General features: G+C 41.7%; 1 protein-coding gene across 1 annotated transcript in view; it reads left to right on the top strand.

The window, feature by feature from the left end:
* The window catches only part of TBC1D10A (TBC1 domain family member 10A), a 91,145-nt gene that overhangs the window by 26,267 nt on the left and 42,048 nt on the right, over positions 1 to 22,830 (top strand). The gene's annotated exons all lie outside the window — the stretch shown is intronic.

The raw sequence follows: 22,830 nt of genomic DNA, 5'->3' as shown, positions 1-22,830 counted from the left end.
CCCTGTAATCTAAAATAAAACATTTTGTAAAAAAAAAAAAATCTTCTTGCCTGGAAATTGCTGTTACTGGGCAGACTTGCTAATCTGCCTAGTTCCTGGTCCGCGGTGGGTCTTCTTCCCTTCCTAAGCCGCCTGGCCTCCTGGGGAAATGAGTGTCATTTCCCAGGAGTCTGTGCCCTTTACACTGTGGAGCGCCATTCTACTGCGCATGCACGAGATTAAGAGGCGCATGCTGGGTAACCTTTCTCGAGAAATCCAGGAAGACACAGGAACTGGGCTTCACATGCCCACAGCTATGATGGAAACGGCCACAAGATCGCTGAGAGGATATCGGGTAAGTGTTTGCACTGATTTATGTACCGATGGTGATTTATCAATATGTTTTAAAGAATATTCACTTTAAGTTTATATTGCAAAAAAAAAAAATTATGCCCGGAACCCTGCTTTAAGGCAGTGCTGGAACATAATGGTGGCCACACGAAATATTGACCCTTTGGGCCCAATTTGGGTGTACTCACTTGTGTTGCTAGTGGTTTAGACATTAATTGGCTGTGTGTTGAGTTATTTTGAGGGGACAGCAAATTTACACTGTTATACAAGCTGTATACTCACTACATTATAGCAAAGTGTCATTTCTTCAGTGTTGTCACATGAAAAGATATTGTATATTTACAAAAATATGAGGGGTGTACTCTTATGAGATGCTGTATATGATTGATTTGGTTAGGGGTTGATTATCGATTGCGCAGAGAATCATCTACATACTGTTAGATTACATTTCTGCCTTCATAACTTGCATCCACATGAAGATTCTTTGGCAGTCTGTGGTATTCATTGACAGTCGCGCTCAGATAATTAGGTGTTCTATAATCCTCTTTCGAAAACAGATTCAGATGTGTAAATAAGGACATTTAATTATAATAACCTATTTTCATGTTCTATCTGGCTCCACGCTAATGTGCTAATTGCATTGAGGGCTGCAGTCAAACATAATGGGCCAGAGTCTCAGTGGAGATACGACGGCATATCTCCAGATACGCCATTGTATCTGAGTTGCGCCGTCGTATCTATGCGCCCGATTAAAAAAAAACATTACGCATAGATTTCCCTTAGATCCGACAGGCGTAAGTCTCTTACGCCGTCGGAGCGTAACTGCATATTTACGCTGGCCGCTAGGGGCGTGTACGCTGATTTACGCGTCAAATTATGTAAATCAGCTAGATACACAAATTCTAGAACGTACGCCCGGCCGACGCATTACATTTACGCCGTTTACATTAGGCTTTTCCCGGCGTATAGTTACCCCTGCTATATGGTGGCGTAAGTGCGGCGTACCAATGTTAAATATGGCCGTTGTTCCCGCGTCGATATTTGAAAAAGTTACGTCGTTTGCGTAAGTCGTCCGTGAATAGGGCTGGACGTCATTTACGTTCACGTCGAAACCAATGACGTCCTTGCGGCGTATTGGGAGCAATGCACACTGGGAAATTCCACGGACCGCGCATGTGGCGTTCGGGGGGAAAAAAGTCAATCACGTCGGGTCACAGAACATTAACAAAAAACACGGCCCCCTGTCCCACATTTGAATTAGGCGGGCTTACGCCGGCCGATTTACGCTACGCCGCCGCAACTTACGGAGCAAGTGCTTTGAGAATACAGCACTTGCCCGTCTAAGTTGCGGAGGCATAACGTAAATCGGATACGTTACGCCGCCGCAAAGATACGCAGATCTACGTGAATCTAGCCCAATGACTTTCTTTGGGTGTTATTTTTTTTTTTTAGTTGCCTGGGTTCTGCAGTGCAGTATAACTGTGTATGTGTTTGTGTATATGGATAGTTTATATTTGTGCTATGAATAATTCAATAGTGTTGGGTGTATATTTTGTAGAGATCCAAACTTTGTAGTTGTGGACTATGAAATGCCTTAAAGGGGACCTAAAGTAAAATATGATTGCTGCCATTTGTTTACCTCTCCTCTGTCAGGTGGTCATGCATTGGCCTTGTGAGTTACTAACCTGGAATGTGTATGTAGACCAGGGGTTCTGACGTCACCCAGGTGCAGCTTACTGTTTAGGTCAGTGACTTATGCTGGGTTTACACTATTGCGATGTCGGACATTGCATGTGATTGGCACTGCATTGGTGTGCAGATCACATGCGATGTCTGCGTGATGCAAATTCAGCCATACAGATTATATGGCTGAATTCGCATTTCATTTGGACCAAAATGGTGCAGGACCCTTTTTTCTGGTCGGCACTAGAATCTTATCGCATGGGTGTTTACACCTATGCGATCCGATTCACAGTTTGCACTGTGATCTGCAAATTAATCTGGGGGTGTCATTAACTTTTGTATGGACACCCACAGCGGTTTGCATAGAGCAGTGTGAACTGCCTGCGAGAGACATGCGATGCAGGGAACCCCACGGGAATCGCACTGGTTCCCACATTACATATGTGTGAACCCAGCTACAGAAGAATACGTTTTTAGGAGGTCAACCATGACGGCCTATATAGTTTCTTAAGTGAAAAATGCCGAACACCAACTATTCTTAAATGTTCCTTCCTATTGTGCTTACCCTGTGTAAAAAAGATCTGTGTACTTATCTATTTTTAATCCTCCCTGGTTTCGTTAAGTGATCCTACAGCTCCGGCTTGCCTGTATCTGTAAGGGGCTGCTGCAGGTGAGAGGCGGGAACGCTGGCAACCACTGAGCAATGGGAGCCAATGGGTAACCTTAGAGCTCCTGGAATTTATTGCCGTTGAGCGCTCAATTACACCGGGGAGCCAGAGATGCAAGATCACATCCCCTTTTTTTATCTTGCATTCTAATGTAGGCCTCTTGCACATAGGCGGTAAAAAAGCCAAATTATTTACTGATCTGAACATGTTCTTGGCTATGATGCAATGTACACATCTGCGCATTGGCGTTTGGTGCTCAAAATTTTTGGGGGGGGCAAACAACCTGGAAAAAAACCCCCATCAAACCCAGCCCCTGTGCCCATCAATTGCCGCTACTGTGCCCATCCACTGCTGCCAGTGTGCATCCCCCCGCCCGGCACTTACCTTACCTCTCAGTGGGGCATCAGGTCACGGCGGCTGTCCTCCATGCACCCCGATCTCTTCTCCTACCTTCTCTTCCCGTCCTCTGCTATGATTGGACATCCAATCACAACACAGCTGAGTGAACAGCCACCGCCCAGTATGGCGCCCGCTATTCACTGTTTTGGACGCCTACTAGAGCCTATGGCTCTAATCGGGTGCTTTCAAAAAATAAAAATAAAAATCATCCCGCGCTGTAATTCGGGTGCCTGGCGCCCGACAAGCGACACTTTGCCAGCGGTTTGGCCGCGCTGCCCATTCATTCCGATGGGTAGGAACGGCTTTTTTTTTTTGGTTGATATTCAGTCTCTATCATTAAATACACATATGAAAAAAAAATTAGACTCTTCATTTTTGTTTTGTAAGTGGGCAAACTTACAAAATCTACAGGGGATCAAATAATACTTTTATATACACGCACATTATTTTCCCCACTGTACGTGTGTGTGTATATTGTAATTTGTAACACAGGCAACTAGAAGAAGATGATGAAGAATAATGTGCATGTGTACGCATACGCACATTCACATGTGTTTACTGAAGGTCTTCATGGAACATTTTACCCAGGATCTGGGTAAGGATCTGCCAGCAAAATCTTACATATATGTAATTTATTTATAATGTAAATTATTATGTCCGTGTGCAAGAGGCCTTACACAAAGAAAAAATCCTGCCTAGATTTCCCTGCAAATTTAGCTCCGGTAAAGTCAACAAAAGTCGTTCTCATATTTCCTTACCACTGCAACATTTTATTTATTTTTTTATATCTCAAAAAGATGAGTTCTGGCCAGTTTCACTGCTCTTAAATTCTGTGACAAGGGAGCGTGGGGCAGGACCAAGCCTCAATGTCTGTCGGTGGCTCGGAATCGAGCCTGCATGAGTGCCCCTATAGGAAGCAGCTTCCTATGAGGCCACTTGCCAAAGAGGAGGAGCAAATAAAAAAGTTTAATATCCCTTTTAATGCAGTCACTGCGTGTGATTTCCTAAGAACGAACACTGAACTGGTTGTATTAGGGAACTGGCATTCATTCAGTTAATTTTGCTCAATGGTCCAACATTGTATCCGTTTAAATAATAATTAAGCTAATTTCCTGAGTGTGAAGGGCAGAGTGGACTCTGGCCTCCTTTTTCTGATCAGCAATGCATTTTCCCCTTGCTCCTGACAGAGCTTCACTCTGATGAACAGTATGGTTGCCTGCCTGCTGAATGCCATTCATGTGATGGCTTCTGCAGAGCTATACAGATTATGAATGTGTAATGGGTTACACATGGACAAGAACAGTGCAAAGGGCACTACTTCTTAAAGAGGTACTGTGGCTTTTGGGCCAGTTTTGTTTAATCAAAAAACATTATATATAATATATATATAATTATATATATATTTTTTTTTATTTACAGGATTGTATGCATGCAGCACATTGACCAGTAAAGGCTCTGGCATTTGGCAGATGAATGATAGAGAATTTGGCTCTGGGAGGGATGTTGTTTTTCCCAAGGTTGAAGAGAAGTAATGGCCTAATAAAAAAAAAAAAAAAATATATAAATATATATATATATATATATATATATATATATATATATATATATATAATCATTTTTTTATTTTTTATAAATTTTTGTGACATTATATAGCACCCCGACGAACCCTTCAGTGTACACAGCTGTGTTAACCACTTGCCATCCAGGCCAAATTTGACATTACTCATTGTAAAATCAGCATTTTTGTTTTTCTTTTGCTAGAAATTACTTGGAACCCCCAAACATTATATATTTTCTGAAACCAAAAGGCCTTGGCGCATAAAATAGTGGTTCCAATTTTTTTCGTTAATAATTACACAGCTGTTAATCCAATGCAAATATTCATAATAAAAATAAATAAATACACTGAAATGCATTTTATTGAACACAAACACGATCTAATACCCAACGTGTTTTGGTAAAATACAAAAGATGATGTGCAGAGTGAATGGATATCAAACAAGATACAAAAACATGTCAAGATTTAGTCTTGGTTCACTCTATGTGCGTCGCGGGACACAGCAGGGGGTCCGGTGCGTCCCTGTTCACTGTTTCAGGTCCAAATGTTTGCCTGATTTCGGGCCAAACTGAGCCAAAAACGCACAGTACCCTTCTGCAGGTCTGCTCCGGAGATGTGTAAACCTGCTTCATAGAGAGACGGTCATACTCTCCTGTCGTGCAATTTTGGATGCGAGGAAACCCACATCCAATTCACATGTGAACCCAGCCTTAAAATTTTACGCAACTGTAATGACAACCATCTTTGGTACCTAAACATTCCCACAAGCGACAGTTTATCAGTTTAGATTTAAATGTGAACGCTAATGCTATAAGTGTATCGGTCATAGACTCGGTTCACACTGGTGCCATGTGGGAACCAGCAGGATTCCTGTGAGGGTTCCTGCATTGAATCTGACTCGTGGGCAGAACGCGGTACTACAAACTGTCTGAATTTGCATTGCACAGGCATGTGATGTGCACAGCTTTTAATTATTATTTTTTATTTTTTTCTTATTTGATTTAAATGTAATTTTTTATTTTATTTTTATTCAACTATTGCTCTCACAAGGGATGAGCAACATCCCTTGTGATGACTTGGGCAGTGACCAGTATGCTTTATTGAGAGATCTGGGGTCTATAAGAACCCTGATCCATCTTCTGTCCTCCAAGGCAGCCAATCAAACACAGATGCCTGGCTAAAAAATGTGCAGCTGCAGCCATAAACCTGGAAGAGCCCCTGAATCCTGTGGCATAACGAGAGCATTTTTTTAATTTATTTTTTATCACAAATGGAGCTTTCTTTTGGTAGTATTTGATCACCACTGTTTTTTTTTTCTTCTGTGATATATAATTAAGAAAAAACAACATTTTGAAAAAACGTTTGTTAGAAGACATAGCCACAAAAAAAATGAATTTTGTTGCCTGGTATTTGCGCAGTGGTTTTCCAAATGCAATTTTTTTTTCTTTGAATTTTAATGCAATTTTTTTTTTTTCTGTTTCAATGTTTTTGAGTTTTTGGATAAACGAGATTCATAAACCAGCTCATTGATCGCCCATGCAGGGGCTAGAAATGTGTGAAAATGACCAATGATCAATAATGTTCACAAGTATCCTATGACATGGTGAAAATGGGAGATGGTATCAAAAAAGGTATACTGCGTAAAAAATAGGCAATAGGCATGTCACAGGTACTCTTTATGGAGAGACCCCAAATTCCTCCTCTTCCCTTTTTTTAAAAACATTCAATCACACCAAGCTCTGTGTTTTTCAAATGGTTTTAGTCTTTTAAAATGGTGCCACTGACATCTGGGTAAACTAGAAGGGATGTCAGGTCATAGCTTCCGGGTTACTATAGCCGAGAGCTGGACAAAGCCGTTACGGGCTTTGTTCGGCATTACGATCAGCCGCTATGTTATCCTGGTGTGATTGGAGAGCCCAAGAAAGCCGCGGGAGGTGTGTCTGTGTGTGTGTGTGTGTGTGTGTGTGTGATTGATTCTGCCACGGCTTGTAAAAACAACCCAGCAGCTAGTTAGCTGCTAGAATTGCTTTTACAAGAGAGCCGACCGGTGGCTCTAAATGACCGATACTGGGATGATGCCTACAGCTGTAGGCATCAGCCCGGTATAACCACTTGACGTACAGGAAAGTCCCTGGTCAGCAAGTGGTTAACACAAACAAAACCCTCCTATTCTATGCTTTTACAGCCAAGCAAGCTGCCATCTTGGCTTCTGTTTTGATCTGCAGTTGTCATAGTGTTGCACGCATAATTAGTTATGACTTCAGCCATTTGATGGCTTGACAGCTTGGTTAAGAACCCAAGCAACTGTGGCTGTAATCATTCATGGCATGCATTGATGTAACGGTTTTGGAAAACTGTCAAATCAATGGCCTTATTTCCTATTTTAAAAAAAAGCAACAGTTTCTTTAAGCACAGGTATCCAAAGTGAATTCTCTCGTCCAGGTGTGCTTGTGGCATGACTAGACAAGCAGCCCCAGAGACCGTGACCGATCCAAGTCTCCATGTCTTCCGATGACCTCTGTTGTGTCTGCAGCAGAGAAAAACAGTTGGAGGCTCAGTCAGGTTTGCCGTCCTAGTCTTATGACAGATCTGTTTAGTGACTGCAAGTTCCAACATGCCTTACCAGCACATTGTTTGTTCTAGTAATTGTGTAGAGGTTTGCAGAGCACTCGTGCAAAAAACTAACAAAAACTTTAGAATTTATATTTAAAATGCATCTTGGAAGGATTTACAGCGCTTCACTTTTTCCACATTTTGTTATGTTGCAGCCTTATTCCAAAATGGATTGCATTCAAATTTCATAAAAATTTAAAATGAAGAAAATCCCATGTACATAAGTATTCACAGCCTTTGCTCAATACTTTGTTGAAGCACCTTTGGCACTAATTACATCCTCAAGTCTTTTTATATATACAAGCTTGGCACACCTATTTTTGGCCAGTTTCACACATTCTTATTTGCAGGACCTCTGAAGCTCCATCAGGTTGGATGGGGAGCGACGGTGCACAGCCATTTTCAGATCTCTCCAGAGATGTTCAATCGAGTTCAAGTTTCCTTGTCCTGTTGGAAAATTAAAGCGGAGTTCCAGACTTTTTTTATGTTTATTAAAAGTCAGCAGCTACAAAAAGCATAGCTGCTGGCTTTTAATAAACATACTTACCTGCTCCACTGTCCAGCGACGCGCCCCCTCTCCGCCGGCGCCTCCATTCTAACTGTGGGCACCCGGCTGTGACAGCTTTCTGCTTCACGGCTGGGCACTTACTGCGCATGTGCGAGCGGCGCTGCGCTACTTGAGTGGACAGGCGATCGCCTGGGACCTGTCATGTGTCCCAGGTGATCGCCTACAGGGAGGGGCCGCCGTAGGCGATATGATGTATTGCCTAAGCGGTCCCTGGGTGGAAGGAGGAAGTGGGACAGGAAGTCCCACTCCTACTGAAGCCCCCCCCCCCCCCCAAAAAAAAAATACATGCCAAATGTGGCATGTAAGGGGGCGAGGAGTGGTTTAAATGCAATAAAACTATCCCCTATTTTGTAAACGCTATAAATTTTGCGCAAACCAACCGATAACCGGTTAATGCGATTTTGGTTAAAAAGGTAGAATACGTATCGGCCTAAACTGAGGAAACCATTTTTTTTAATATAGATTTTTGGGGGATATTTATTATGGTAAAAAATATTGCATTTTTTTTTTTCAAAATTGTCGCTCTATTTTTGTTTTATAGCGCAAAAAAAAAAAAACTGCAGAGGTGATCAAATACCACCAAAAGAAAGCTCTATTTGTGGGGAAAAAGACGCCAATTTTGTTTGGGAGCCACGTCGCATGACAGCGCAATTGTCAGTTAAAGCAACGCAGTGCCGAATCGCAAAAAGGGGCAAGGTCCTTTAGCTGCATTTTGGTCCAGGTCTTAAGTGATTAAGGATGTCTTTGTGCACTGCTGCATTCATCATTCCCTTGATCCAGTTCCTAGTAGTACAGTAAAATATAAATCCTGCAATGCGTAAAGAGTGTGGTAGATACGCTTCAGAAATCTGTCCCATGCTAGTGCAATACATTTTGGAACTTGAAGAAGAATTATTTACAGGTCAATAGGGTGTAAATGAATCTGTTGAAAGTTGCTCTCCTGTGAAGTGGTGGACTTTTAGGCTCGGCTCACAGCAGGCATCCGATGCATCCTGGTTTACCATTTCAGGTCTGATTTCAGCCTGAACGGACCAAAAGGTGCACAGCATTTTTGTGCATAACGCACCGGACCTGCTGTGGAGATATGTGAACCGGCTCCATAGAGAGACCAGGTAAAAAAATCTCCTGCTATTGCGAATTGAATGCGGAGAATCCACATCAAATTCGCAATGGTGTGAACCCAGCCTTATAGGCAGAGAATATATTTGGAAAAGACGGGAGAGTAATGGAAACCTATCAAATGTCCAATCCAATTGAACTTTGAAGGCATAGTTCACCTTTATCACCAACAAAAAAAAAACTGCCTATGTAGGTAAAGGGTGCCTGTAGTGTAGATAAAAACAAGCAGTGCAGCTTTGATTAAAGTTGAATAAGGCCCTTGCTGTAAGCCATTTATGTTCCTCCTGAAGCATGACTGAAAAACACCCAGGTCATACTATCCTGCCTTATTGCTAGGAGTCTCCTAGCTTTTGCTGTTCACCTCCACCATCACAGAACCGGGCTCACAAATACTGAGCTTGAGCTACTGTGTCAGGGGAGAGATGGCACATGCAAGGAGGTTTGAATCGGAAAAAGAGCATGCTCCTGGGTTGGTGGAGGCCAACTTGGAGCTAGAAGTCTTAGTAATGTCCTAGCAATAAGGCAGGATGGGATGATGCAATCTCTGGGAGTTTTTTCAGTCGGGCTTCATAAATGGGGGACCTGTACTTATAGCAAGGGCATTATTCAACTTTGGTCAAAGCTGCACAGTTTGGTGCCACTTGCCTGCATTGGCAGTTTTTTGGTAAAGTTATAGTCCCTTTCCTACACGGGCGGACTCCACGGCTGGCAATTTGTTTGCCGATCCCCGCTCTGCTCTATGGGCGGTCGGATGTAAACTGACCACCTGTCCATTTACACAGCTCTCATCTGTCTGGTGGATCAGATGGGGAACAGCTCCGTCTCTTTTTAGCAGATTGGATGTTGGCGAGTGTCAATGGACACATGTCTGACACCTGTTGCTTCATAGCGAAGACTGGAGGATCTGATCCACTGATTGGTCCGCTAGTATGAAAGGGACCATAAAGACACAATCAACTATTTACTTCGATATAGGAGAGGACTTGTTTACCTTCACCTATATGAGGATATTTCCTTATACATTTACCACAACAATAGCACCATACAGTGAAAATGTCATAAAAGGAACTACCGTATTTATCGGCATATAACACGCAACAGGCGTATAACACGCACCTTCATATTAAGAGGTTGGTTTCAGGTAAAACTTAAATTTTATATAAAGAACTTTGGAGCAGAATAAGGGTCAGTGCCCATCAATGCAGCCTTATCAGTGCCCATCTGCAGCCTCAAAATTGCCCATCAATGCAGCTTGATCCATGCCTATCCGTAGCCTCACAGTTGCCCCTCAATACAGCTTGATCAATGCCCATCCGTAGCCTCACAATTGCCCATCAATGCAGCTTGATCAATGCCCATCCGTAGCCTCACAATTGCCCATCAATGCAGCTTGATTAATGCCCATATGCAGCCTCCCCATTGCCATCAATGCAGCCTTATCAGTGCCCATCTGCAGCCTCAAAATTGCCCATCAATGCAGCTTGATCCATGCCTATCCGTAGCCTCACAGTTGCCCCTCAATACAGCTTGATCAATGCCCATCCGTAGCCTCACAATTGCCCATCAATGCAGCTTGATCAATGCCCATCCGTAGCCTCACAATTGCCCATCAATGCAGCTTGATTAATGCCCATATGCAGCCTCCCCATTGCCATCAATGCAGCCTGATCAATACCAATCTCAGGGAGGGGGGGCGGAATGAGCGCCGTCGGATTGCATACAGCGAGAATCTCCCGTTTACTCTGCGGCCTCTTTAATACAAAGTCCTGCCTCCTCGACCGGCTTCTATGATTAACAGAACACTGGTCCAATGCCGGCCCAGGGACTTCCTAATACAGAGGCCGCTGGGTAAATGGGAGATTCTCGCTGTATGTAATCTGAAGGCAATTGTCCCACCCCCTCCCTGTTCTCTCCAAGACAGCCCAAATTCCCATATCGGCGTATAACACGCAAACACTATTTGCAACTGATTTGCAGGGTGAAAAAGTGAGTGTTTATACACCAATAAATACAGTACTTGCATTTGTGGCCTGAGCAATAAAAATGTTGCAGGGTGTTGCAAGGCTTCTGACTACCGTATGTACACATGGGCAAAAATGTGTTACAAATGCTTTGAATTGCTCCCAAAATGTTTTATAAAATAACCAGAGCGAAAAGGATTACGGTAGATTATTATGTGACCACACTGCCTTCATTAGTGTGTCTTGTAAACAACTAATGCTACTGAAAGGCAGCTGCTGTGATTCTGCGGCTTGTCTGGGGTCCTGAGGTGAATTGTTGGGCCTAGCTAATCAATGCAGAATATGTAAACAAACATGTTCGGAATATGAACGAAGATATTTGGGAGGGAGGGAGGCAGAAGCTTTGAGGCTTGCCATTGAAATAACTCTGAGTCACACAATTGGCTTTATTAATAATATAAGGCTTGTTTCTGGGTTATGAAGACATTGTTGATGTAACACGTCTGTCATGCGCAAGGACTGAGTGATGAGACACCAGGGCGTTCATTTTACACTCAGTGGTGCGTGGGATTCAGAAGCCACTCTTCCACTTCCTCTGGATGAGTTTTCTTTCCTTCCTGAGGTCATATTTATGATGGTGGGGGTAGGGGGTGTCCGTGTGTTGCACATCAAGAAAAGGAAGTGTCTAATAAATGCCCTCATTCTGAACAATACGTTTTTTTTTTTGTCTGCTTCAAGTTTACTGTACAGTTCCGTCCTTCACGTGACTGGGATCCTGACTACGAACGTACTATAGCTCTTATAAAACGAAAGCTGGGAGTTGGTTGTGACTGGAATTAAAAGACACTGATTAATATCTTCCACATAATTATGCGTTCTAAATTGCCTGAGATAATGAGAACAAATCATCTAGCCCTTTTCTAAATGGTGTAAACGGTTAACCCTTTAATGCTAATGAGGTATTTCCTGTCCGATATCTATGTTTAAACTGCTCAGCAACAGGGTAAGGGGAATCCAAAACAAATTCCCTCCTTTTTATTTTTTTACTCAAATGTGCGTTTTTTTTTTTTTTGTCAAATGCTTTTGACTGTGCTTTCTTCTTCGATCTCGTGTTTATAAAAACCATACCTTTCATATACTGCACATAACTTAGCAGAACTTTGCTGTATCTGCCAAAAACTCAAATTTTGTTTTAAATGTTCAAAGCAAACTCACCAACGCCATGCTTTATTTTGCTGAGAAAACACCCCTTAGCATTGCTGGCTGTGGGCATCTTGAAGTGGTTGTGAGGACGGAAGTTTTTTTTACCTTTTTAAGGCATTTTATGGCACAAGGTAAAAAACCTTCTGCATGCAGCCTTATCTAAGCCCGATTTCGACCCAGAGCCGAGCCTCTCTTGGCACTTTCCCTCTTCATTGACTCGGGCACAGCGGTTAGAGCCATTGCCTCCTGCTGCTGTCAATCACAGCCGGGGGGGGGGGGGGGGGGGCTGAGCGGACACACATAGCGGGACTTGGGAGCAAGTATGCATGAGTGCCCCCATAGCAAGTGGCTTGCTATAGGGGCGCTCACCAATGTGGAGGAGCTCTGTCATGTCCCTAGTAGCACCCCCCCCCCCACAGTTAAAACACGCTGAGGGAACACACTTAACCCCTTGATTGCCCCTAGCGTTAACCCCTCCTCAGTGCATTTTTATAGCATTGATCAATGTAAAAATATCACTGGTCCCCAAAAAGTGTAATTTGGGGTCAGATTTGTACAAATTTGTCCGCCGCAATGTTGCAGTCCAGCTAAAAATCGCAGATTGACAATTATTACCAGTAAAAACAATAAAAAATAAGTCCCTAAATCTTTCCCATAGTTTGTAGACGCGATTAACGTTTGCGCAAACCAATCCAATATATGCTTATTACTTATTTTAATTTTATTTTTTTTACCAAAAGTATGTAAAATGTATATCGGCCTAAACTCATAAATACATTATTTTATTTTTGGATATGTATTATAGCAGAGAAAAATAAATTGATTTTTTATTTATTTTTTTATAAATTGTCGGTCTTTTTTTTGTTTATATCGCAAAAAATTGAAGAAAGCTCTATTTGTGGGGGGGGGGGGGGAAAGGACATCAATTTTGTTTGGGTACAGCATCGCATGACCGCGCAATTGTCAAAGGGGACGCAGTGCTGTATCGCCAAAAATGGCCTTGTCGTTTTTAAAGGGGCAAATCCTTCCAGGGCTGAAGTGACTAATGTAGCATTTACTTCCTGGAATCCATTCTAACACTTGTTGCCTACTAGTTAAAATCAGTATTTCTTTCTTTTTTCTAGAAAATTACTTGGAACCCCCAAGAAATTTGTTGCAATATTTTATGTCACACTGTATTTGCGCAGCGGTCTTTCAAACACCATTTTATTTAAATACACGGTTTTAAATGCCCTTCTCCTTGCTGGAGAAAAGCAGCGTTTTTACAAACTAATTTAGGTGTGCTCAATCCTGGGTGTGCTGGCAATGAGAGATCAACACATTTTGTGTCCTAGGACAGGGGATTGCTGACTAATGGGAGCGTTTAGCGCATACTCGTACCCGATCGCCTCCGCCGCTGCCGACGGCTCTGGTAAGCGGCGGTGGGGGTGGCCCCTCTCCCGCCGTGAATCCGCCGCGGAGACCACCATTATCGTTTACAGGACCGCTCAAAGAAAAGATGGATATCTCGGGTGTGGCAGCAGCTGCTGCCGTTACCAAGATATCCATCTTTAAAGTACTGACGTATATGTACATGAGCGGGTCCTTAAGTGGTTAATATCGTGTCACCTTTAGAAAATATAGGGTACCAAAAGTTTGACTTGCTGGGTGTCTATTTAGCACAACATCATCTTTTTATAGTTTTTCAAAAATTGAATGATATAAGGCATTGTGTATGTAAATTACCTTTGGTGTATTCTTACTGAAATGTTACACTTCATAAACGGTCGCCCTAATATATAGTGTGATGTGAAAGATGGAAACTAGTATAAATGAATAACGCAAAGGAAAACATTTTAAACGACCACCAATTTTATTCTCCAATGTCTCCACTCTCAGAAAATATACAGTATGTTTGGGGGGGGTTAAGTAATTTTTAGGCCAGAAATATTTTTTAAACACGGGCAACAATGCAAAACTGGTTCTGACAATGAAAGGGTTAAGCTGGAACTTCTAGACGCAATAGAAAGTGATCTGGGAAGTAACTGTTTATACTTCCCGGATGACTTCTGCATTAAGAAAAGCGAAGTGCAGGAGTGTCGGTGTGAATGAGGCTTTAGTTGTATGCATGACAAATACTTTGATCTTCTGGCTCTGCACTTGTACAGTGAAGGATAGTGTTATTACTCTCCTCCTTCCTTCTCCCTCATCCATTCATAAAACCTCTTTTATTCTATTACCATAATGCAAAGCGTTCTGTGACTGGACAGGCGGCCCTGTCATTCATTTGCTCCCTTTGCTCTTGTCTATTCACAGAATGCCATATATTGTGTGAATAGATCACACAAGCTTTTATTAATGGCTGTGGGGGAGATGACGGACACTACTCTTCACAGTACAAGTGCCGTTACTCAGCAGAAGTGTTGGACAGTTTTTGTCATGAATACAGCTAAGATTTTTAGCAGCCCCAACAGCCATACAAATGTAGTAAATCCAGCATTTTGTGGTAACTTAAATTGATTGTAATCCTGGACCAACCATCTTCCTTTACTTGAACCACGTCCCTATGAAAAATAGTGTCACCCAAAAGTGGAACTTCCGCTTAAAGGGGTTGTAAAGACAAATATTTTCCTCCTTAAATTAAAGTCTGACAGTAGCTGATAAAGTAAAAAGTAATGTTTTGCATTATAACTAGTTTGATACCTGTTGAAATCGAGCTGTTTTATTCAGCTCTGCCACTCCTGAATCGTTCTTCTCACTGACTTTCTGGTTTGCGGTGCGCATTCATTCTTGCTACATCACGGCGTAATGGGAACTACAGTTCCCATTAGGCTTAGCCTCCATGCCTGTGAGGGATAAGAGAGCATCTTCACGCAGGGCTGTAGTCATAGGGAGGGGGTGAGCACATTCTGCTTTCCACCATGCTAAACGGCCCAGATTCTGGTGGAAAGCAAGAAGAGGAGAGACAGGAAATGGCATTTTCAAACCTGGATTACTGTACAGTATTTTGGAGGTCAAAAGGAAAAACGAGGTAAGTGATATTTAAATGCTCTAGCTTACAGCAATCAATTGATCTAATAAAAAAAACGAACCTTTAGTGTTCCTTTAATCCACTCCTCTCCCCCTTGCATGCCACATTTGGCATGTAATTTTTTTGGGGGGAGGAGTGGGGGCTTCAGGAGGAGTGGGACTTCCTTTCCCACTTCCTCCTTCCGCCAAGGGGCTGCTAAGGCGAATAGTCTAATCGCCTTTTGGCAGCCCCTCCCTGTAGGCGATCGCCTGGGACATGTGACAGGTTCCAGGCGATCGCCTGTCCAATTTGGCACCTTTTGGCGGGAGCTGGTACCTGGTTTTGACAGGTACCTGTCCCCACTTCCTCCTCCTCCCCCAGCTGCTGGACCATTCAGAGAGCTACGAGCATGTGCAGTAGGCAAACGGCTATGACTTTTACTGCCGATTTCCCTTGCAGGCAATGGCGGCATGCACCTGAGAGCTGATGGAAACATCGGCTGGGTGACCGACATCGCTGTAATTTTTTTTTTAACATTAGATTCATGCTCATTTTGTCAAGGGGAATCGGGTATTTTTTTTTTTTTTAAATCAAAGCAGTACTTACTGTTTTAGAGAGCGATCTTCTCCGCCGCTTCCGGGTATGGTCTTCGGGACTGGGCGTTCCTATTTGATTGACAGGCTTCCGACGGTCGCATACATCGCGTCACAAGTAGCCGAAAGAAGCCGAACGTCGACGCCTGCGCACCGACGTTCGGCTACTTTCGGAAAATCGTGACGCGATAGATGCGACCGTCGGAAGCCCGTCGGAAGAATGTCAATCAAGTAGGAACGCCCAGTCCCGCAGCCCATACCCGGAAGCGGCGGAGAAGATGTATCTCGAAAACGGTAAGTACTGCTTCTTTTTTTAAAAAACTACCCGATTCCCCTTGACAAAATGAGCATCAATCTAATGTTAAAAATTTACATTTCCGGGTGAACCTCCACTTTTAAGGTCCTAATGTTTAAAGTCAGCAGATACAGTATGTATAGCTGCTGACTTTTTTAATTCTTTGCTGGGAGGGCGTAACTCCGCTTTGAATATGTACAATGGGACTTCTTAGGAGTCCCTTCAATATGAGCCACACATCAGTGTTCCCTTTTTTCAAATATAGAACATTCATTAAAAACACATCATAAAACATTGTATGCACTTGTTTTAGTATTTAAAGTCTTCCACCCAAATCCTTGCCCTATTATACCCCCCCTGTCAGCTACTTATAGTTATGTATTGTACAGAAACCCTTTCTTTCTGTCTTACGAGAGCTGGATCTTATTTTCAACACGTTTCACATATACTGCTTCTTCAGGAAGTGCGGAAGACAATGAAAAATGTATACAAATCATACCGATCTTCATATTGCAGCCTACATGCCATGATTGGAAACTCCGATTAGGTTGTCTATCCAACCTAAGCTTTTAATCATAGGATGTCGGCTGAACACATGCCTGGAAGAATAGAACTCCTCATATGTTTTACCGGTATGCATGCCCCTGAGATCTGTTAATATTGACATTCCAACTGTCTACCAGCTGTTCTACATAACGCTTTTTGATCACCGTGGAGTATTAAATAAGCATTCACATTCTTTGCACTTGAAGGTCTGTACAAGTCTTTATTGATTTACCTTATTTATTAGAGGTACTTGCTGCCACCTGTGTGTGTGTGTGTATATATATATATATATATATGTGTGTGTGTGTGTGTGTGTGTGTGTGTGTATATGTGTATGTATATATATATATATATATATATATATATATATATATATATATATATATATACACACACACACTAACACACTAACACACTAACACACTAACACACTAACACACTAACACACTAACACACTAACACACTAACACACTAACACACTAACACACTAACACACTAACACACTAACACACTAACACACACTAACACACTAACACACACACACACTAAATATATATATACTTTGTATTAAAAAAAAAAAAAAAAACAGTGCCTCTTGTTAAAATAGTTCAAATGATCAAATACCCCAAAAAACATTGTGTATGTATACATCTATATAATTATAATATAAATAAAGTTACATTTTTCTTTCTTTTAGTAAAACCCGTTGTTGCTTGGCTTACATTACATTTTTAGAAACCATGGTGATCATCCAATGGGATTTATTGTGATTTACGTTAATTTGCATCTTGTCTGATACCAGCATCACACTGTTGTATCCAAGCAGTAAGCGTGTTCCTGTAGTGTGCAGTTGTTTACGCGGTGCGCACGTGCAGCCATTTCCTCCACACTGAACGCTATAGTGAACAGGTTCCTGTTCATTGTATGCAAATGAACCATTATCGCTTTATGCTTGCTTGGTTTCCCCAATGTTTATTGGCGTGGAAAGTATTGTTTTGTTTTTGTCCTTCAGTGGAGACAATTATGGTAACAAAAAAAAACCCTTGAACAGCACATGATTTGTATTCCAAATTTCCTATATTTAAAAAAAAAAAAAAAAAATCCCAATCGCTTTCTGTTTTCAGAATCTCTTGAGCTTCATTTAGTCCTTTCTATGGTGCGTTAAAATCGACACATTTTACATGGGTTTTACACGTCTTATCATTAATATGTAAGGTGGGTGTTCATGCACCATTGATGCAGTAATTTCGTTTTCTTTTTTTTTTTTTTATGCTATGCACCATTATTTATGGGATTCATCATTTTGCACTGAGGTTTTGTAGATGATGGATTTGTCCGTGATTAGAAGTTTTGTGCATATCAAAGTTGCACAGAGAAGCCGTTTATTTTGGTCCCTATTCACAAGGGGTGATTGGCTGTATACCCCGTGCAGAGCCATTATTTACTGGTGTCCTATTGAGAAATGCCACTGATGGGTCTGTGCATGCGCAGTACCAAATGTCACTCCATCTGATATATTGATCAGCTAGCGTGATGTCGGCACAGTGCATGCACAGATCGTCTGAGGCATTTTTCGACTGGAGAGAGTATTAGACGGGCAGTATTCAAAGCTATGCAAACAGCGGAGGGAGAATGTATTTGTCAGATTGTGCCTTGCAGAGCGGGTTTCCTATGTGTTGGACGGGTTTGGTGTGTTGAACGTTGGGTTTTGCCTGCGTCTAAGGGCGAGGTTGCAACACGCATATAATCCGCCCCGCAACAGCTTTTGCATAGCGTTGAATAATGCCTGTGACGATCTGCGCATGCACTGTGTTGACATCACGCCAGCTGATCAACATATCAGCTGGAGTGACGTTTGGTACTGCACATGCGCAGACCCATCAGGGGCATTTCTCGATGGAACACCGGCACGGGGAAGCATGCAACAACTGTACATTCCCATGGTGGTAAAAGATGGCTCTGCACAGGACACACATGTCATCACCCCGTGTTAATGAGGTCTTACAGTGATTTTAGAATTATCTAGTATACAGACCTCATACATGCAATATATTATGGACATGCTCACCCGGGATACAAGCGTATCCTTCTTTTTTTTTTTTTTTTTTTTCTTTTTTTTTATTAAATCCTACTTTTTCCCTTTTCCCTACTGGCAAGCTTAGAATTCTCATCTGTAGGTGCATTGGAAACTGTCTAAACTGCGCCATGGGTTGCAGAACGCACTGTGCCATGATAGTGACTCCCGTGTGCATGCACAGGAGTGACGTCACCGCGGCCCAGCCATTCAAGCAGGCGGAGAGCATGAACCCAGAAGGAAGACCGGGTTAAGATGGAAGCACCTGGAGCAGTGATAGCTTGGCGCTGGAGATCTCTGTAATGTACTAGCACATTATGGCATCAATCTGCAGGGGGACTTTTTTAAGTTCAGTAGTATTTTTAAGTATTATTTGGGTACTTTGAATGTGATATTATGTGAGTGTTATTCGGCTTATTGTAACTACCCCACAGGTCTTGGCACACCTTACTTCTAGTTTAGAAATTATCTACCCACATACTGTAGTTCTAGCTGTTCATTATATGTCGTAACTATTTACCAGACAGGGTCTGTCCACAAGCGGTTAGGCTTCATGCACACAGCTTTCTTGTAAACGCTGTTTCTCCTGACCAGAGAAAATCGGAGCTAAAAACTCACCAAAGCTTAATTGTTTTTATATTTTTTTTTTATTTTCTGAACCAGTTTTTTTTTATATCGCCATTTGGTGTTCAGGAGTTAATTTCATTGGGCAAAATTGTAATTGTCTTCTGTGCACTGAAATGAATAAAAGCTAAGTGCTAAACACACCTATGTGCGTTTAGAAGCGTTTTTTTTTTTTTTTTATGCTCAAAGCTCCTAAATGCGATTCTAACTGCCTCTAAACTTTGCTGCTCCTAAACTCTGATAAAAGTTTATGTACATAGCGGTGGATTTACTAAAACTGGAGAGTGCAAAATCTGGTGCAGCCCTGCATAGAAACCAATCCGTTTCCATTTTTTTTTTTTTTTTTATAAATCAAAGCTTAATTGAACAAGTTGACTACAATGGACAGCTGCACCAGATTTTGCTTTTGTGCTGTGGTCAGGGGCTTTGGCAAAAAAAAAAAGCGCCTAAACGTGGCTTTAGAAGCAGCAGTGTACAAACTCCAGTTCTGTTAAAAAAATAAAATAAAAAAATGTAACAAATGTAATTTGCTAGCCAGTTGCTACACATTAGCTTTCCATTTTGCTATAAGGTTTTATATATATATATATATATATATATATATATATATATATATATATATATATATATATATATATATATATATATATATATATATATATATATATATATATATATATATATATATATATATATATATATACACGCACACACACAGAGTTTTTTTTCTCAGAAAAAAGGTGCAGGAACTCAACCACGACCCCGTTCAGATTTCACAAACAGTAGAAGGGTCTTAAAGGGGCATTAAATACCAGGATTGCATTACATACAGAGTGCAGAGTTCAGGGGGGTTACACACAGAGTGCAGAGCTGTCACTTGTAAACACAGAAACCAGACTTCTGTGTTTACAAGTGATTGTGGTGAGCGGGCACCAAAGGGTCTGAGCCAGAGGTGGTGGAACTCGGTTCCCCCAAGTTCCCCCAGAAAAAAAGCTCTATATCTATATCTATATCTATATATATATATATATATATATATATATATATATATATATATATATATATATATATATAATTTATATTTATTTTTTATACAATACACGGCAAAATAGGAAAGAAAATTCCAACCATTGCAACACTACTTGGTGTATAGACAGAATTTCCGAGAATCCTCACCCGCCACTTTTAGAATGGGCACATAAGCAGGCTAACGGGCATCCTCCTGTTCCATGAAATGCAGTAACCTTTGCAGTCTCCTCCGGTAAATAACACTTGGAGTTATTTTTGGCTAATTGCTTGCGTGTAGAAAAGGATGGCAGGCAATATATATATTAAATATATAGTGTGTGTAGCTGACTTGGAGGACATGTTTTGCTCAACAAAACTAAAGTTTCTCTTTAAATCTAGTTTCCTATGTGGCAGACTAAAGTAATCATTTATTGGACTCTGTTCTCAGTCATCCTCCAGGAGCTACAGGCAGTTATCTGTATACAGAACTGTATATCCGTGTAGGATGTTATTACTACTCAGACTGCCACGTCCTTTCGTTATGCATTAGTACCAGATGCTTTCTTATATCGCCACCCCGTCTCCTTCTTTTACTATAGACAGAATAGTTGTGTGACATGTATTACAACTGCAATTTAACAGTCACAGTACACGTCTGTGTAGAATGAATGGTCTGTAGTTGTAAAATGGAGTGCAGCAGTTATTTGAGAACCGGTCAACATTCTCGCTTTGTCAGTGGGCTGATGAAAGCTGAAAGTGGTTTGAAAACCTAAAAACATATATTTATTATTTAAAGAGGGGCAAGAGGCGGGACTTTATATGAAGCAGATGTGTAAATTGGATAAACAGCCTTTAATTGGTTTAATATATCATATCATTTTATTTTTAAGTTATATAAAAATATATAATAATAATAATATAAAATATATATATTTTTGTTGTAGCCTAGCAACCTTTTAGATGTAGTGACTGCATTTTGTAGTGTGTGTGTGTGTGTGTGTGTGTGTGTGTGTGTGTGTGTGTGTGTTTTTTTGTGTGTTGTTTTTTTTTTTTTTTTTTTTTTCCTAGGTTCCTTTTTTTTTTTGACCTGGTGATCCAGCCAGGAAGTTTGTTTTTCCAATTTCCTTTAACAGACCAAGCTGTCCAGCAAAAGTAGCAGTCAGAGGGTTGAGATGAACCATGTAACACTAAAAGGGGTGCTTAAAATGGTCAACGTTTTATTTGTGTATGTAAAACCATCCAAAAAGAAAAACGTTTGCTGGAGTTTGGCTTTATTTTGTTAGTCAAGTCCATCTAAATCCACTAGCCCAGGGATATGCAATTGGCACACCTCCAGCTGTTTCAGAACTACAATTCCCATGAGGCATAGCAAGACTGACAGCCACAAGCATGAACCCAGAGGCTGAGGCATGATGGGACTTGTAGTTTTGCAACGGCTGGAGGTCCGCTAATTGCATATCCCTGCACTAGCCCATCAAACACTATCTTCTCCCCAGATTAACAATACTGCTGTCCAAAGGTGTCTGTTGCTTCTCCATCCAGACTGGAGACACCCTAAGACAGGAAGTGTCTTGCTGGCAGGATCGCCAGATGAAAATAAAGAGGGGGGGGGGGCATAAAAAAGAAAATGCAGCCACAACATTTTTGTTTATTCTAAGGAATACTAAAGTCTTGTGTGTTGTTTTTAAACAAACAAAAAAAAACCTGTTCTAATTGCCTGCTCTGTGAAATGGTTTTGCACAGAGCAGTCCAGAGCCTCCTCTTCTCAGGTGTCTCCCTGGTGCTCCTGGCCCCTCCCTCTTGCTGAGTGACCCCCACAGCAAGCATCTTGCTATGGGGGCGCCCGAGCTGCTGCTCTTTGTCCATTCAGACACTGAGCTGTGGCTCGGCCCCACCCCCTCTCCTCACTGGCTCACTGAATTTAATTCACAGCAGTGGGAGCCAATTGGGCCTGCTGCTGTGTTTCAGCCAATCGGGAGGGAGAGTCCTGGACAGCCGAGTTTCTTGTGCAACATCTCTGCATAGAGATGGGGCTCAGGTATTAGGGGGCTGAGGGGGACTGCTGCACACAGAAGGCTTTTTATCTTGAAACACTTTAGATAAAAAATCCTGCCTTTACAATCACTTTAAAGTTTTAGCTTATCTTTGCACAAGAAAGTGAAAAGGATGGATGATTAGCTTTTACTGCCCACGCAACCAATGCAGCAGTCCAGGGATTTCGAAGCTGCAGGTTTTCTTCCCCCTTCTTTCCTTAGAAATGCCAGGACAGAGCAAAGTGATTTCAATTGGTCAAAGCGGTTCCATGCCAGCGTTGACTAATCTGTATCCTGATCTTTCCCATTGCCCCTAAGGCTCCATTCACATTTGCTGTTTTGGGATCTCAGGCAGAATTGCACTGCAATCGCAAAACACGGTTTCGGGTGCTATTCATTTTCAATGGTGCCTTTTTAAAGCGGGGGTTCACCCGAAATTTTATTTTTAACATTAGATTGAGGGTAATTGTGGGAAGCACAATCGGGTGTGTTTTTTTTTTTTTTTTTTTTAATCAATGCAGTAGATACCTTTTTAGAGAGAGATGTTCTCCGCGGCTTCCGGGTAT

The sequence above is a fragment of the Rana temporaria genome, chromosome 1 (genome assembly GCF_905171775.1).
Source record: "Rana temporaria chromosome 1, aRanTem1.1, whole genome shotgun sequence".
In the NCBI taxonomy this organism is placed as follows: domain Eukaryota; kingdom Metazoa; phylum Chordata; class Amphibia; order Anura; family Ranidae; genus Rana; species Rana temporaria.
This window is presented reverse-complemented; position numbering and strand designations above follow the sequence as displayed.